Source organism: Emys orbicularis, chromosome 4, assembly GCF_028017835.1.
Source record: "Emys orbicularis isolate rEmyOrb1 chromosome 4, rEmyOrb1.hap1, whole genome shotgun sequence".
Lineage (NCBI taxonomy): Eukaryota > Metazoa > Chordata > Testudines > Emydidae > Emys > Emys orbicularis.
In genome coordinates, this window is record NC_088686.1 from 105,937,804 (window position 1) to 105,950,678 (window position 12,875).

Consider the following 12,875-nt stretch of genomic DNA (forward strand, 5'->3'; position numbering starts at 1 on the left):
AAAGGGATCTTTTAAAAACATAGACCAAAAAGAAACAGCTTTGGGCTTGATCCTGTGCCCATTCAAATTGATGGCACAGCTCCCATTGACCTCAATGGTGTGAAGGAACAGGTCCTTGTACATGTTCAAGCTGTAAAATGTACATACTTTATTATCCTGAGTGACAGACTTTACTGCTAATTCAAGACATTTGACAGGCAAATAGGATTAATATCACAAGGATCACTCCTAAGCTCAGGTTTCTTATTTACCAAGGAAACATTCATAGGCATCTAGACAATGGAAATACTCGTTAACATAAATATAGTTCAATTTAGAGCTCATAAGCGAATTGGGTAGGTTTGTTCACTAGATGATTGTACAAAAAGTCCTCAAAATGAAAAGCAGGTTAAAAGATTATGGTGTCCAAACAGAAAATGGAACCCAAACAAACAAGATTAAGCATGTGACAGGCCAAAAGGCAATTTAAAAAGGCACCAGCTCGTACTGTCTAGTAAGGAGATAATGTATATGCTACTGCTATAAATGTTGCCAAAGGAGTGGTTTACAATGCATTTCGCCTTGAAAATCTGGTAAAAATCAACTTAACAAAGATCATCAGTACAATTGCTCTAATCTCTAAAAGCAATTATGTATATTTTAGGTAATAAACTGATGTGTACAATGTCCAATTTCTTATCGGTATAAAATCAGAAACACAATAGGTGCAAGGTAAGGCATTCCAACCTTTGGATAGCCAATTGGCCACTGCTCTGCCAGACTTCATCTCTTAAATTTTACAGTTGAAGTAAAAATTGCTAAAGCAATCAAAGACAGACTAGGCATTCAAATCAAAGCTTAGTTAATGTTTTTATAAACTAATTCTAATTATATTAACTGAAACAACAGACTAGTCTATTATCAGTTTTGAAGGTTAAGTGTGGCCTACCGGATAGAGCATTGGACAGGGGCTCAGGATAGTTGGGTTCTATTCTAGTTCTGCCCTGTTGGGTGACCTTGGGCAAGTCACTTTCCAGCTCTGTGCCTCATTTTTTCTGTCTGTAAAATAGGGATAATGACATTGACGTTCTTCATTGATGATCTACTCATCAAAAGCTCTGTATAAGAGTTAGGTATTATTATTATACATCACAGACACACTCTTTGGTTATATACAACAGGACTGTCCTGAAATCTTGTACCTTGTATCAATCTGCTAGCTAGCCAGGACATCTACATGCATATACAAATAAATGTGCAGTAGATGTACATATATGTATATATACACACATAATTATAGTTGTATACACACACCTCTATATAGACATACATACAGATGGACTCCTAATAGATGGAAAGATAGACAGACATCCTATAGAAGGAAGACACTAAATCCTGTGGAGGGAAAACACTAAATTGCCACTAACCAGGAGTGGCGGTTTCAGTTGCCATAAATGATAGCGGCATCTGAGGCATTCATAATCAGGCTGCATTACATACATTACATTATATGCCAACACTTCTTTAAACGAACCTGGTTGTCACGGTGTATGCTCCAAGAGTTGTGATCAGCTGATCTACTGCCATTCAGTCAGGGCCGGCTCTAGGTTTTTTGCTGCCCCAAGCAAAAAAATTTTTGGCTGCCCCCCACCCAGGCCCTGGCTCTCTCTCCCCCACCAGTGCCCTCCCCCACTCGCACCCCCTGCCGCCCCAGGCCCCGCACAGCAGCACCCTGCCCTCTATGGCCCCGCTGCTGCTTCTGGTTGCCCTGCCGCAGTCCCTAGGCAGCTTGGGCCACTTCGCCCAGCCCCGGCTGCGGCGCTGGGGGGCGGTCACACTGCGGCACCTGCAGGCGGCTCCATGTGCCCCGGGGGCACCCCCCAGCCCGAGTGTCCCCCACTCGGAGTCTGCCTGGCCCAGCCACAAGGTGCAGGCGCTGCTCCCCGACACGAACCACAGAGGCCCCAGCACATGGCACGCTGCTGCTGCAAGAGCCGGCTCCAGGCTTTTGCCGCTGGAAGCAACAACAACAACAACAACAAAAGATGGCCAGAATGCCGCCCCAAGCACGTGCTTCGTTTGCTGATGCCTAGAGCCGGCCCTGCATTCAGTCCTTAGACATGAACATCTGAGGCCTATTGGCAGGGCAACTTCAGAGGAGTAGTGGAGTAGTAGGCCCTTGAGTCTAAAAAAGGCCTTTCCATGGTTGTTCTGTCAGAAACCCAGTCTGTAAAGTTCATAGGTGAAATCTTGGCTCAATGTAACTCAGTGGCAAAACTCCCATTGACTATGTATCTATACAGGCTTTTTCAGGAGAAGGTGTTGATGAATTATACCTTAAATCTCCTATATCCTGATCCTGCAAAATATTGTGTGTGGGTAGATTTTGTACCCACACAGATCTCTTTGCAGGATCAAGACCTTAACTTACAAATTCTCCAGAGCAGGAATCCTGCCCTACTCTATGTCTATATACTCAATATAAAATGCCATGTAAATTTAGAGAGTTATATAAATGATTTTAATAAAAATAAATATTAATATTTCTGCCAATAGCTTATTATGGGGTTGAGTCTCTCTAGATTTGGCTGACATTAGTCAATGAATTTTGTATAGTTTTAATAATTTATGATGATATGCCGAGAGATATGGGCACATTTTTTTAAAAATCTAAAAATAAACAAACAATTGCTACACTGCTGGTGGTGCAATCTTCATTTGCATGAGTTAAATGAGGATACCACTACTGATAAAGTAGAACTACAGTAAGGAGGAGAAGTTATGTTTAATTAGTGCAGATAAAAATCTTACAAAAATGCGAGAGAGTATAATATCCCTCTGTCTGTGTATGTTCATATGCCTATGGAAATGCGTAGGTAGTTTTGTTTCTAACAGTCACACATCCTTGGGGCCAGTACATTAAAAAGTGTGATAATTTGCCAATTAAGGTATTTTGGTTGCATCCTTAAAAGGTCAACGGCATCATAGTGCAGACATCATTCAGGAGAAGGCTCAAGAAATAATTTTCTGGCACCAAAATTCTTTTCTAATTAGTTCCCCAAAACCTTTTTATTTTTTACTAAAATGGCTAAAATTAAGTTTTACGAACCTCCACAAAAGACAGATTGTCATTGACACTTTCTGATTAAAAAGGCACTTGTCCTCATTCCCACCTTGCTTGTGAGTTAGAGATCACCACTAAGTTCCAGACATTGCTCACAGTTACACTGAGGCATACGGCTCAGAGTTATACTGGTGTATAGCAAAGAAATAGCCAATAAAGTCCAGGGATTTATTTCAGTGGAACACAGAGCAGTATATCCTCCCTGAATCCATGAATTGCTATTATTGTTCATTATGATTGTACAACAGTGTTATTAATTATTATTGTTATTATTAATTATTTTGTTGACTTCTGCATCAAGTCCAAGACTCAGCACTTGTTTTAATATAGGAAATCTATGCAAGAATATACTAAATACCTAGATCTGAATCCTGACAAATGAAGGAGGCTTATTATTGGTTACTTATAAAACAGTGGCTCCCTTCCTAAGCAGAATTTAAAATGAAACAAAACAATGTTTCTCCCCTTTAGGGTTTTATTTCACCTTTATATTAAATAACACTGTAGATATTCCCTCCTTCTTGTCAACTGTTGGGAAGGGGCTACATCCACCCTAATTGAATTGACCTCGTTAGCACTGACCCCCCCCACCCCTCCACTTGGTAAGGCAACTCCCATCTTTTCATGTGCTGTATATTTATACCTGCCTACTGTATTTTCCACTCCATGCATCTGATGAAGTGGGTTATATCCCACAAAAGCTTATGCCCAAATAAATGTGTTAGTCTCTAAGGTGCCACAAGTACTCTTCGTTGTTTTTACTGTAGATCAGTAATCAGGCTTAGCAGACAGCTGTCATGGGGTCACCAATAGCTACTCAGGCTGCCTCAAAACTGTGGTAGCTGTAATGTGATGATAGCCTTAAGTGGACTATAACTGATGAGAAAAGGGAGAAGAAAAAACAAAAACAATCAGCAACTTTCTATAAAACCACTTTACAAAGAAAAATGTATGGGCCGTTGAAAAGTCATAAATAAGATAGATTCAGCATGAACATTGAGATGCCATTTCAATTACAGCAACAAATGCTAAGAGCCTAATTCAATAAAGATAGAGCTACCCAGGAGCAACTTATATTTAGCCCAAATTTTTCACATGAAAATTGTGACGCACTCTCATTTTAAAATTATATATATATATATATATACACATACACACACACACACACACATATTATACACACATATATATTTAAGTAAGTAGGAAAGAAGAACAAGACTTTTCTAAGTGGGAATAGTTCTATGTTTGGAACTAAGTGTGGTCACAAGGAAAAGCTCCTTTTTGAAATAATGGTTACAGGCAATAGCTATAACTTGCTTGTAGCATTTCTCACCAAGGTTTAAGTAGATGACTTTCACTCAACAGTGGCAGGCAGCACATGTGTGTGTGTCTGTGGCCCAGAGGTAAATATGGAGCCAGAAATGCAATCCTACCCCCAGGTCATAAAGAACTAGCACAACCATTCAAAAACTGCTGTTGCAGCCCATGCTCTTCAGCAGCCTCAGTTTCCCTTCCCTCTAATGGAATGTGGCTGGGGGAATCTACCCTGTCACAGGTCCATTGGCAGCTCTTCATCCAACCTCAAACACCCATTGTGCTCCTATTACACAGAACCACAATTTGGTATAGAAGACTCATCAATGGGACTGTACAGGTGGGCTCCTAAATGCCTACATGAGTGGGGTTAGAGCAGGTATTTCTAACCTAAAGTCAACCTTTTTTGTCTGAAGATGTCATAATAATGTAATAGTTATGCAAACACTAATTCCTAGTTCCTTTTGAAGAAAGATTGCAGTAGGCACCACCAGATTCTTCTCCAGAGACTATGAAAAATACAGCAACACCCATGTGCTATAGACTGCATGGTCATTCTGTTCAGACAACAACAGAAGAGATTTTTTTCTTAATTTTACCATTCTGTGGATGTTTTGCAACTTCATGCTTTAGTACCACAGAACTGCATAGTGACAGTCAAAAATTATGCATATCTGATTGCTCCATGACTTAGCCACTGAAAGTACAATTCCTTCAAGGAACAAGAGCAATGTTTCAGAAGGTAAGCCTTTTATTAAAGGATATGCTGGGTATAATGAAGAACACATGCAGCCTTCTAATAGTCCTTATGAGAAAAACTAATGAAAATAGTTTCCTGTGACAGCACCTGATCTGTTTAGTTTTTCATGATGGCTCACTCTTTGCAACAATTTAAAATAAAATCTTTTTCCATATCGCAGTAAAAACAATTGTTCTAGCTGCCAATCAAACATCCTAAAAGCTTTTCTTTCTACAGCATTAGAGAAACACATACCAAGTTTTTTTTCTTAAATGGACACTTAAAGTTAGACTCTTAAGTATTTAGACACCTAAATAAGTGGCCTTATTTTCAGAAATGTTGAACACTGAGAAACTCTCACTGAAGTGAAAGCCCACTAGTTATTAGTCTTGATGCAGTAGGAGGTGAGACTAGCTGATCGTAATTGTCCCATATTACCCTGAAAAGTATGATTCTCTCTTTTGCTGAGAGAGAGAGAGAGAGAGAGAGAGAGAGAGAGAGAACGAACACCCCCACATACTGGTCTGTACCCTCCACTTTTGGACTCTGAAGAGGTACACATGTGCCAACCCACATTTGCAGAGGGATGCACTGTATTATCCTTTCACTTGTTACACAACATTGAAATTCTTTAAATCAGTATCAGCCATGACCTCTCTAAGCTGCTGATGTTCTAAAGGGACTTGATACAAGTGTGGAGATAGTTCTTCAAGATCTTATGGTAATACAAGGGCTTGAAACATCGCTGAGCACCTGCTGAACAATATTTATCTACTTGTATGTGTAAGAGTTTCCCCTCATTGTGTGAATAACTGACCTTGGCCATTGTAACTAGAATATGAACTCTTGAACTATGCAGCCTTACACTGAATCTTGTAAAATACTTTAGCCTATCCACACAACCTCACTGAGTTCTTGATGAACTGAAACATATTCTCTCCCTCCACTCATATGCCATCACTGAGAAGGTATGTTCCAAAGAACTTAAGGGCCAGACTCAATGTTTCCCTCAGCCATTTAAAAAATTAAAATCCAACCAAATTCTCAAGAACCTCCTTGTTTTCCCTCTGTAGATAACCCCTGCAGGCTAAGTCTCTCCTATGTATTCACAGAGTGCAGAGAGAAACAATATATACATCCATGTTCCACATCATCCACTCTCCCATCTCACTGTCCCACCCATACAGCTTTAGGCTGGATGCTTTTACCACATGCCACAACTAAAATGTTGAAGTGGGATACTCAACACTGAAATCTTATAATAATGTCCACCTGGGCCCTTGGTCCAAGACTTGTACAGAACACCCTGAGCAAGTATCTGCTGTACTTTTCAAACTCAGCTACTTACCCATTCTGAAACAGTCAGGAATCTACAAATTCACATTTACCAAGAGAGGAAATGGAATGATGGTACCTTCCATAAAAATCCTCCTGCCAAAATTCTGGCTCGATTTCAGTCAAGTTAGCTCCACTAAGTCAGGGGACCATTCTTATCAGCCTGCTCCAGACTTTTGTCAAAGTTGTTCTGTAGACAACTAGGAAGCTTAAATTGGCATAACAGGGAAGATCACATCAACTGTGGGGCTGGGATCAAGTCACTGGTTAGAGCATGCTTTCAGGTGGTTATACTATGTGTTCTCTACAAGTTTGATAAAAGTCTTTAAAATGGGCATTAAATTGGGTTCTCTGCTTGATGTTTCTGGTTTCCACTTTACATCCTTTATTTAAGCATACTGTTTTTATTTGAGTTACAGTTAATTTACACTGGTTTGGGGCTGGGGGGGTTGTTTGTTTGTTTGTTTGATTTTAAGTTCTCACCCCTCTCTCTTCAGTTCTGGCTTATTAAAAGATACAGCTAGTGTTTTGGTTCATTAAGTTTCAGCCAATATGCTGAAATTTATAATAGGTGTTAAATAGATTACTGATATCAAGCTTGCCAACTCTACCAGTTTAGCCAGTACAATACCAGACTTCAGTAATACATATCTATAAGAAAATAAGAAATTAGAGCCTGAAAACAGACTTTGGAATCCATTTAATCTAATCAGTTAATATACTATAAAATTCCATAAATACTATACTTTATTCCTTCCAGATAAGTGTGTACCTCGTTTTGTTTTTTATAAACAGCTACAGCTTCTGTTGATACCCCAACTAGGGCATTCCACAAATTTGTTCCCTTGTCATTTTGACTAAACTTTTATTTTGCCTGCTATTTCCTTGTTTATAAATCTAGCTTTTCCAGTCCTGAATGAGTCCCTCCTTTTGAGAAATAGTTCAAAGAGCTTATCTGATTTGACCCTCGCTATCTCCTTTAATTTCTGGAAAACTTCAGTTCTATCTCCTCTGAATCTGTTTCTTTTTTTCCCCTCGGTGTTTTTCTCAGTGTTTCCAGCCTTTCTATAGGTATATCATTCCTACATGTATATATCATCCCTATATAGTAATTGTTCTCATCTGTGCCCTTAACACGCTCTTTATATCTTAACAAGATCATGGTGCTCAAACTTAGGCATGGTGACCTCTTTGTGGCCTAATAACACTCTTAAAGAGCACTAAGATAACTTCTTGGGATTGTTTTGTTTGTTTCTCTTACTAAGTCTGATTGTTCAGTGTACTTTGACTGCAGTCATTTGTTGGACTGATGACTTCCATTATTAGCAGCAGCAAGAGCTGGGGATCTTAATTGATGCTAATGAGATGAATCCCCCTTTTAAACAAAAAATCTGACCATCTTCTGTTAACTGTCTCCTTGCCTGGGTAGGCCAAAGACACATAGCCATAAACAATGTGTCTCGCCAAACAAATTCAGCCTCTCTTTCCCACTTTCCCAACTGTCCTTTCTGCTCTGCTCTTCTCTTCAGTTCTCCTTTGCCTGGGGCCTTATCATAATCTAATTCTCAAAATTCAAAGAGAAACTAGAAGGAGCATCCAACCTGGTGCTGATGATGAGCCTCTCTTCCCTTCCCCTTTGTATGACTCATGAAATATTAGCATGTATAATAACTAAATCCTCAGATGGTGTGTGCGCTCAGATTTGGGTTAGTTTGTGTTTTTAACTGCATTTTGATTCTCCTGTTTCAACAGTCCCTTTGGTATAGCCTTCAGCCTATTCTATGGAAACAAGCTAAACAGTTGGTGATGGTAAATTCTTTTCCACCAACACAGACACTAACATAGCAAAATATAGTTATTTAACACACTTTTATTAACAAAACCGAAATATTTTAAAGATTATGTTAAATCCATGTATGTAATTAAGAGTGCACCATTTAATGATGTGAGACAATATCATTAAATATACAGAATTTCCCTGAATTTCAGAACTGCTAGACCATTATTACTCCAACCATTTTATGCAACTCTGAGATAATAAACTGTAAACTTCAGACTAGGTTGAAAAGATGAGTTCATTCACCTATGTCTAGCAAGTAATTTCAAGAGCATACAGTCCACACAACAAGGACATAGGAAATTGTGAATTTCCACTACAACACAGAAAAAATCAGTCTTAGGTGAAATTACATAGAGATTATTTTCAAATGATCTAAACATTTTCCATATGCTCACCTCCTTCCATCCTGCTCACACACTTTGTAACCCCACAAATGTTTATAAATTAACATGAATGAATTCAAAATGGTTTACAACAAACAAATACATGCATCAATACTACATGAACACTGGGGCCAAGAAAACATCAGGACTGGTAAAGAGCTGCCTGCAACATATACATTTGCATAAAGCCATACAGTCTGTAAGCAGAAACATTATATTCAGAATCACATAGGACTTCTAACAACCCAGAACTTTCTCACCTAAAGAGAAATTATATAATCTTTTTGCTGGCAATTATGCAGGATTCTTTAGTATATATCACACTAGAGCTTGTTTAGATTTTGCAATCACTTCTTGTTCTTAACCACAATCCAATCATGAATTTCTAAGATATTTCACTATTAAATACAATGGATTGCTAACAGAAATAGTTCTTCTTACCAATGTTAAAAGCACCATTTTAATTTATTTCATTCATTTTGGAATGTGGAAGATCAGTATATGCAGATTCATACGCTGGCAGTATAACTGATTCAACAAAGATTCCCTTTAAAATTAGATATTCTTATGGTGAAAAACAAAAAAGGAAAAGCCTTAATCTCCTTGAGAAGATGTCTTGCTTACCTGACTCTGCCATAGCACACCGACAGGCTGAACAATATTATCAGCTCTTCAAGTACTAATTCTTGCTAACTGGGAAGGATATTTTCTCTCTTGCTGGATTAATAATCAACTTTCCAGATAGTTCATTTGTAATTCTCTGCTGGTTAACCCTTTGCATTGCTCCCATTTTACACTAAACAGTCTATATGCTTTCCAGTCCATTTTAATGAGAAAATAACAAAATAAAATGATGGTACATATGTGAAACTACTATAAAATAAAAAATAAGAAGCTGATTTGGACATTTGAGGCCAAATATTTAATAAACTAAATACATACAACATTCAAAATGCTTTCAGACTAAACATCCTTTATAAAAGTTTGGATTTTTAAAGGACTCTAACCCCTTAAATTTAATAGTCTGAAAAGACAACTGCATTTGGATAAACCACTATCAACAAATCGAATGCTGACAAGTCCAATGGCTCATACTACATCACGTTCCCATGAACTTACCACTTGGCCTCTCATCTTCAGTGTATATGCGAGTGTGACACATGCCTGCTATGCTTGGAAAATAACATTTTTTATTACTGAATAGTTAGCTGAGAAATTATCACAATTATCAGTTTGTGCAAGGCCGTCCATCTGTGTTGTCAGAAAGCAAGAGCAAGAGTGGTTGGGAGCAGAGACGAGATAAGAAAGGCTCAGAATAGCTAAAAGGGGGAGTTTAAATAAGGTCAGAACAGCTTAAGATGAGAAACCTAGTAATTACAAGGAAGTTTGTTTTTCAAAGATAATAAATAGCTAATTACAAAATCTGTTATTGATCTCACAGCTCTATTATAAAGCAAGTGAAAATTACTCAGCTACGGTTGTGTTAATGGGGTTATGGGGCCCAATATGAAAAGGTGGGTGAAAACCTTAAAATCCCAACCTGAAATCACTAATCTTTGTTTTAGGGAAGTGAGATGTCCCTTAGCATATGTTTTGGTCAGGGTCAGGGTGTGTGTGTGAGGGAAGGGGGGGGGGGCAGAAAGAAAATTTCTCAGATGACAGAAGCATCATGTTTCAAAAACAGAGAAATAAGAACGTGAAAAGGAGTGCTCCTACCTTCCCTTTTCTGTCTAAAAAGCAACTGTCTTTGGTTTTAGGAAGCACTGGGCAAAATCCAAGAGATTACAGCCCTTTTCACTAACAGAAATGCTTTCCCTGTAAAAATGTGCCGTAGCTGTTTTATTAAATAGCACTGAAGTACTTTTGTTTTCCCCACAGACAAAGGGGCAAAACCTCCTAAAGTTATGGCATAGCACAAAAGAGACTTTATCTCCCTCTGCACAAAAGCAGTCCTTTATTAGGATCCCTGTAGCAAATTTATTTTTGTACAGGATTGTAGGTCTCTCTGCAGCGGTACCTAATACTGTTTGCAATAAACGTTCTATGATATGTGCTGTAGAATTTATGATAAAATGTTGTAAAGTGTTGAAGCAAAATTCTTTCATATTTATAGTTAATTTTATTCAGTGTGTGTTTGAAGGAAAACCTTTTAAGAACACCAATAATGTGAGAAAGCTACAACAACTAAATTTATTGTTAAGTATCACATCACTGGTACTCCTGGGGGTTCCTCTTCATGGGAAGAAAGCTTAAACAACATTTTTTAACACATTGGAGTGCTTCTCAGAGATGTGATGGCCTACAGAGGCAGTGCAGTACAAAACACATTGGAATAGTAGGTCAGTAAACAAGCTTTTTCAGAGGATGAACACAAATACATATAACTTTGTTTAATAAAGACAAATTATAGTTATCTTTTGTTCTGTAAGAGGTACATTATCTCTCTCTCCTGTTTCACCTGACTCAACTGGAGGTATTTGTTCCATCACCTGACTTAGTGGTTGGCTAGAAATAATAGGACAAAACAATCTACTATTGTTACATGAGACAACAACCTTTCATGTCCTTGAAGCTCACCATGACCTTTCATCTTTCCTATTCCCCATCGGTCTCTCATAACAACTAAAACTATACTCAGTTAGGCTGAATTCCAGATTGTCATAAAAAGTGCCCTGTCCTTTCAAAACAAAACCAATTTTTACACCAAGGTGGGGGAGAAACACAAGTCCATTGTTCCAGCACAGATGGAAGTTAGAGTTACTAGGGCAACAGCTCTAATCCTCCTTTTTACCACCTTTTTCACATCATTGGCCTATCAAGTGTGCTACCTTTTAACTCATAAGCTCAAAAGCTGGTAGTCTAACTGGCTGCCCTAATTAGCTACGATTTTCACAGTACAGACAACATGATGAGCTAATCGAAATTTGCAAAATAATGACGTACCTCCAGCAAATATTCCTCCTCCTGAGGCCCAGTCTTAGAATAACAATAATGAGACCATTATTAGAGGAGGGCATTAAAATGCTGCACTGCTGCTAAACAGAGAACTTAATTGTTCTGGTCTTGTCCATTGAATCAACAACCTATTGTTGTGGACTTGAAAAATAAAGGACTGGAGAATGGGTGCCATAATGATTGGTCTGTGCTGCCATACCAGCACTCTGAGAATTGTTTTCCTTTTGAAACTCTTGATGGACTAGTAGTTTTGTTTAAAAGTAATATAAAAGGCAATTGTCTGGATAAAAAGTCCTATTTATTGAAATCTTTAGAAGCAGTTGCATGGATTTGTTCGTGACCCCCGAGATAAAAACACAGGGACCATAATAATACTATTTGTAAAGGCCTGCTACCGCTGCCTACAGTAACACTAGATAACACAGTCTTGTCTAGCTGCTGCAAGAGGAAGGAAGGCATTTCCTTAGTAGACAGTAAGAATGACAAAAGGTCAAATACTGGACAGATCCAACTAATCTGTAAATGAGAAAATATTTTATTAAACAAAATATCAATTAAGGTTTCTGGTTTTAGGTTTAAACCTACAAATCTACCCGGAAAGCATGTGTAGCTCAAGTGTTGTTGGTCTTTTTTAAATAACTATTGCAAATAACCAACTTCAGCTATTTTGAATTTGTTTCAACTCCTCTGTTGAGTGATGTCCCAAAGTTTGTGATTGGGAAGTCAAATAATATATCTAGAGATGTAGGCAACTGAAAAATGCGATTGGCAATTTACAGTTTTTCCTGTGTTTAAAGAAAGAGCATTCTTTGAATTGAAAATTGTAACTGGGAGGAAAAGTTTGCTTAAAAATCTTAGGTATTTTTTGGTTTTAATTCTGCTTTTTAACCGATAAAACTCAAGTATGCTGTTTGAAAATGTCATAATTTATATAAAATAAACACTGAGTTTCAGAGGAGAAAACAATAAAACCAGAAACCCTAGTTTTAAGCCATCAAAACATTTGTCAAAATACATTGTTCTTAGTTCCATCGGTATAAAATGGCAATAAGCCCATGGGTTAGTCTAGATTTATGCTGGTAGAAATGAAATCAGAATCAGGTCCGACCATTTTTTTCTTTTTTTTTCTATTTTTAAGCAAATCTCTACGTATAAATGGATCAGAAATAAGATAATACAACAGTGCAAACTGAGACTCGAAAGTTA

The 12,875-nt window shown here is 38.0% G+C and overlaps 1 protein-coding gene across 9 annotated transcripts in view; it reads right to left on the minus strand.

Moving 5' to 3' along the window:
- The window catches only part of SOX6 (SRY-box transcription factor 6), a 459,030-nt gene that overhangs the window by 317,298 nt on the left and 128,857 nt on the right, over positions 1–12,875 (minus strand). Inside the window, exon 1 of one of the 9 annotated variants that reach the window (XM_065404490.1) lies at positions 9,834–9,886. The exons of 6 other annotated variants lie outside the window; for them this stretch is intronic. The gene's annotated coding sequence lies outside the window, so the exon portion shown is untranslated. Of the gene's footprint in view, positions 1–9,338; positions 9,380–9,833; positions 9,887–12,875 lie in introns of those variants that run through there. 2 more of the 9 variants (XM_065404485.1, XM_065404491.1) reach the window with 2 other exon arrangements.